Consider the following 6,450-nt stretch of genomic DNA (forward strand, 5'->3'; position numbering starts at 1 on the left):
CCCTTGGACCGACCAGACCCTTAGTCCGAAACCCATCACAGGCTTGTGTGGACTAAGTTAAACTCGAGAGGACACATTCCCTTATGCCCATACGGAGAAAAATTCACACGAAGGCATAGGTATATGAATCCCGAAGGCTACTTGCTAGGCCCATACGGTGAATAAATTCACACGAAGGCGTCGCTTTCACCCCCACTTAAACGGGTTCGGAGCTCGGGTTTAGAGCCTTAGATGAAAATGTTTGGAAAGCTGAAATCATGAGAAAACGATTAGTACACTATTTACTCGAAAAATATAATCAAAAGTAAGCAATAAGGATCGAAATTTACCTTAAAATTTAAACTTACCTTTCGTTAAAAAGACGACTGGAAATTACCTTAGCCTGACTCGCTTACCTAGTTCCCAGTGGAGTCGCCAAGCTGTCGCAACCGTCTTTCGATTGGGCCCGAAATTGGGCTTCGACTTAGGAAAATGAATTAGGAGTCGCCACCGATCATTTATTAAAAATAAATGGGGTTGATCGGATACCCTATTTCTTACTGATCTGCGTCTTACCGGAAATATGTCGGCTCGGGAGTCGATTACAGCCAAGGAAGGATTAGCACCCTTGAACCGCCCTTTCGGTACTAGTAATTTCCAGTTGTCTTTAATTAAGGAATTAAATTCCCTTAACAATACAGACGTTAAAGAACGAAAACAAAAAAATGAAAAATAAAGGAAACAAGAATGAAGATAAAAAGAGAAAAAAAAGGGGTTAATAAGCAGAGTAAAATAAATAAATGAAATATTAATAATCTACATACAACCAACGAATAAATAAATACAATGAATAAAAGATGATCATCAAGAAATAAAAACAAAGTAAAGAAAAGGTAATCGAAAAACGTTTGAAATGTACACATAATAATAATAGATATATAAATAAACTATTATAAGTATATACATATATATATATATATACATATATATTAAAATATAACATTAAGCAAAAATAATCAAAGAAGAAAAAAAAAGTATACGTATATAATAATAATAACGTAAATATATATATATATATTAGTAAAAAGAAGATAATAGTAATAGTTAAATTAAAAAATAATATATACATATATAATAATTTGTAAAACAGTATATACATATATATTAAAATATAACATTAAGCAAAAATAATCAAATAAAAAAAGTATACGCATATAATAATAATAACGTAAATATATATATATATATAAATTAGTAAAAAGAAGATATAGTAATAGTTAAATTAAATAATATATACATATATATAATTTGTAAACAGTATATACATATATATTAAAATATAACATTAAGCAAAAATAATCAATAAAAAAAAGGTATACGTATATAATAATAATAACGTAAATATATATATATATATATAAATTAGTAAAAAGAAGATAATAGTAATAGTTAAATTAAAATAATATATACATATATAGCAAATTGTAAAACACAACAAAAAGTATTAATATAAAAATAAAATATGAAATACGTATATATATATAAAGTAATCAGAGGGTCACAAGGCATAGTTTACCCTTAATATAACAGAAACACGCAGATCCCCTCATTTTTAACTCAACCAAACGTTTGAAATTCATTTCATCCTCATCTCTCGCCGAAATATCTCTTCTGTTCTCCCTTTTCTCGAATGTTTTTCACCACGAAGAACGGGGGGTCTTGCTTTCCAGAAAAACAATGGCTTTTTTTTTAAAGAAAATGGCCTCGGGAGGTGGATCTGGCAAGATCCTCTCAAAAAGCCCTCCCCGGGTCCTCGGCCTTCCATTTTTGACTGTTTTCAAGCCAAACCTTAAGCACAAAACGACATGCAAAGGAAGAGATGAACGAACAAAGGTAAAACGAATCACTACTCTTTATTCTATGCGAATCGTTTACAAATGCTTGAGTTGCTTCGGTTTTCTGGGATGTTTTCGTGACCTCTCTCTCGTAATGTTTCGTGTGTAATTTGTGTGATAATTTCTGGTTGTCTTTCGTATCCACCGTGTGAAAAAAAAAAATCTCCCTAATACTGTGATTACATGCCTATTTATACAAAAATGCATGCCTATTTTTTTGGTCTAGCTTGAGTCCTAATCAAACCCAACTACTCTTATTTGTTTGACATCCACCATCGTTGCTTGTGGCCGAGAGAACCGGGCTATGTTGAGCAGTTGGTGTCCTACACATTCACGTAAGTTGGAGGCCGAGAAAAGTGGGTTCGTTGCGTGACAAGCGGCGTGCCAAGTGGGGACTGTGGCGCTTGTGGAGAGACGAGTGAGGGAGAGCTGGGTGCACCATGCGGCGCTGATGGAGTGAAGGCTTGCTAGGGTTTCCATTGCAGTTGGGTCAGCGTGTGGATTTGGGCCATACTGTTGGGCCTGTAAAAGGAGAGAAGAAAAGAAGGGAAAAAAATGTAAATAAACATAATATAATATTATATATATGTATGTATTATAAGGGACGAATTTAAGTGTAAATAAACTATATATATATTATAACTTATAACATAATGAATATATTATGAGCGACGAATTTAAGTGTCTTCACACGTTATGATAATGTCTACCATCATATTATCAACAATGATTAAAGCCCACATTAAGGAAGAAATTTGACCAAAGTCTGAGCATCAAAAGTATAATAAAATGATCTCTCTTTGAGGCAACCCTTTTGCATTATTTAATGGTGATGATGATGCAAATTGTAGATGGCTGGCAAGCCCCATGTGAAACCCCAGCCCTAATTTAGGGTTGATTTGGGACCTTAAACCGCTTCTGCAACCTTCCCATTTTAGGTAAGCCCCCATGTTCCCACTTTCGTTTTTTCTTCCCTTTCTATTATTTCATTTCTAACTCGGATATTAACGAATGAATATAAATTTAAATCGTTATTCGGGATGATAATTCTGATCGTAGATTTAGATATTTATAAACATTTGATCTATTTTTTTATATAAATCTAGATAATATTTAGATTCGAACGATAAAATTAATGTTCATTGCATGTTGATACTTAATCAGTTCGATTTCGAGTTGCGATCGAATATGATATTACGATGCGGATGATATGTGTTAACGATGGTGAATGTGGGTGGTAACTGCAGTTTATGGTGAGGTAAGTGAGATATGGAGATATGATGATGGTGACGAGCAATGCAATAATGGTGGGGCAAAGCTCATAGGGGGACCAATGCCGATGGCCAGTGGTTTCCTCTTTTAGAAAACCTAGTATGCATTTGCCTTTTTACTATAAATAGACTTCGAATAAATTCTGATTAAACAACAAAAACTCCACTATATTATATTAATCTAGAATTAGGTAGAGTATAATAAAAGTAATTCAATTATATTTAAAAATTTATTTTAGTTATTATTTTTTAAAAAAATTATAAAATAATCATTGATTTTATCAAATTATTATAAAATAGTTGCCGCTAACTTATAATAATTATAAAATTTTGATAAAATTTAGTGACTAGTAATCAGGGTCGATCCTAACTATTTCTTGGTTTAGGGAAAAATTAAAAAATAATGTGCTACTTAGTTAATTTTTTAAAGAAATATGCAATATAAAATTTTTATTAGATTTTTTTATTAAATTAAACAAATAGAAATTTATTAAAATGTCAAAAGTGTCAAAAATATATTTAAGCATATAAATACTTATAAACAAATGTCGTCTTTGAGCATTTCTTAATGTAGAATCATTGATGATATTATCAAAATCAATGTTTTCCAACATATTTTTCTCAATATATAACTTAACATTTGAAAATAAAAGAAAGATCTTATCTAGAATTAGAAAATATATAGAAATCAAAAGAAACAATTTGAAAACATGATCTTACCTAGAATTTTAAGAACAATCTTCAATAAACGCAATATCTTACCTATTATTTTATTTATATTTTTAAATTTGTTATCTTTAATAAACTCATGGGCTTCCTATTTTATGTTAGAATTTTTTAATTTATTATCAAAATTTAAAAAAATATTATATTAAAATTTTTAATTTATGGGCCCTGGGAAGGCGCCCCTCCTGCCCTGCTAGGGTCGGCCTTGCTAGTAATAATTTGATGAATTTAATGATTATCTTATGCAAGTATTAAGAACCAAATATTCCATTATACTAATTTTGTTAACTATCACGTCAACTCATCCATTAAATATTAATGATATGTGACTTCATTAATATTATTTAAATAATTAAGTAATATGATTGACTAAAATTAAAGATCGAAGGTTAAGTTAAAATCTCTGCATAATTAATGGTCACGAGTATAGTTTATCCAAAAATTTCATTATATAATTAATCAATATAGGGATGACATAGGGCAGGGCGGGGCGGGGCGATTTTTTAGCCACCGTGACCCCAAACCAAAAATACATTCCCTGAACCCAACCTCACCATGCCTCGATAAATTTTAGATTTTCTATCTCTCCGATCCGTCCCGAATTTTATATTAAAACCTCTACCCAACCCGACTAGATCTAAATATATTCATATTTTAAAATAATTAAAAGAATATATTTATAATTATTTATTATATTTTAAACTATTAAAATAATATATTTATATTTTTAATAATTAAAAAATATAATTTAATAATATAAAAATAAAATCCCTATAATTTTAAATATATTGTATATATAAAAAGATAAAATAATAATTTATATCAAGCCAGGCCAAATTTATTTTTTCACCTTAAATCCGACCTTATCCTATCCCGAAATTATATACCATATAACTCACCCCGTCCCGTCCTAATCTCCAAAATTAAAAAAAGCCCCTATAAGATCAAGTCGGATAGACACCCGTCGAGTTCATATGTTTGACCATCCCTGAATTTTAATAACCTTTCCACGTGGAGCTTTAAAGTAAAAAAAGAATATTACTTTTCACTCACCTCTGATTGATTTATCCTCAGGTAAATATGAACCAGACCATGAAGCTGCGATCCATGCATTGAATAGCAAAGAAGTCATAGTCATGGGATTTGTTACAGTTTGTCGTTACCCATTAGGGTTTTTGATGGGCCCCACTTTCATAAAATTTCTATTTTTAGACTGTCATAGTTTTCAACTCACAGTAAAAGAAATTTCTAATTTTGGTAAATTTCAGGTTGCTTGCCAGAAGAGTGGTTAAGGCGACACCCCCCCCTTTTGTCTTTGTTTCGCCTTTTGACAATAAAGGGATGCTTGTTGCTGTTAAATTACTGATAATGCCACTACTCCTACTCCATCTAAAATCATTAAACTTATTGAACTATTATAATATAATCTTTAAACTTAAAAAAATTATTATCATTTTAACGTATATGAACTATTTTGTAATTATTTAAAAAAATTATTGATTATTTTATAATATTTAAAAAATGAGTAGCCGAACAAATTTATTTTTATATATTTCACTGACATCTAACGCACATTACTCTAAATTAATTTGAAAATTAAGGTTAAAACTTTAAATAATGATAAGGCTTATATCACAAATAAGTATTTAAACTATGTTTTCTTTTTTATTTAAGTGTCTAAAATATTTTTTGATCAAAATAAATATCTAAAATTATTTTTTGGTCAAAATAGGTACTTAAATTATTCAAATTTTTTCATCTAAGTTTTAAAAAAAGTTAACATGTGAGATTAATTAAAAAATACGTTAGGTACTTAAATAAAAAAATTGAATACATTATTACCTATTTTGATAAAAAAAAACTTTAGATACCTATTTTGACCAAAAAATTAACTTGAAGTATTTATTTTGATCAAAAAATACTTTTAACACTTAAATAAAAAAATAATATAATTTATGTACTTATTTATTATATAAGCATAACTGAAATAACCTAATTTTACTTTGGTATTCTATGGTTTTGTTATAATCAATTTAATTAATTAAGTGAAAAAATCATTAAAATAATTAAAAGTCTGATTCGAACAATCGAACTAGTAATTTTTTTTAAAAAAAACTAGAAAAAGGTATTCAAACTATTCTATTTTTTGTCTTAAGTACTTAAATTATTTTTAGTTAAACTAAATTCTTAAACTATTATATGTAATCACTTTAAGTACTTAAATTATTTTTTTGGTCAAAACAAGTCCTTAAACTATGACTCTTTTTTGTTTTAAACCCCTAAACTATTTTTTATCACAAAATATATAATTTTATATGACAGTGTAAACGTCTTATTTGGTTGAAACAAATTATTTTAACAAAAAAAATGATACGACATAAAATGATTAAATATAATAATTTAAGATTTTTTTCGAGGTGATTAAAATTATTTTAACGAATCTGATCATCAGTTCTGGATTCAACCGATATATTTGGTGCAGTTCTGTAGTTTTATAGGAAGAGGATGGGGTTTTTAGGAAACGAAAAACTAAAGCAAATAGCATATAGAGAATAAATTCCTTGCTCATACACCAAAAG

Source organism: Hibiscus syriacus, unplaced genomic scaffold, assembly GCF_006381635.1.
Source record: "Hibiscus syriacus cultivar Baekdansim isolate YM2019G1 unplaced genomic scaffold, ASM638163v2 tig00110831_pilon, whole genome shotgun sequence".
NCBI classification, from domain to species: Eukaryota; Viridiplantae; Streptophyta; class Magnoliopsida; order Malvales; family Malvaceae; genus Hibiscus; species Hibiscus syriacus.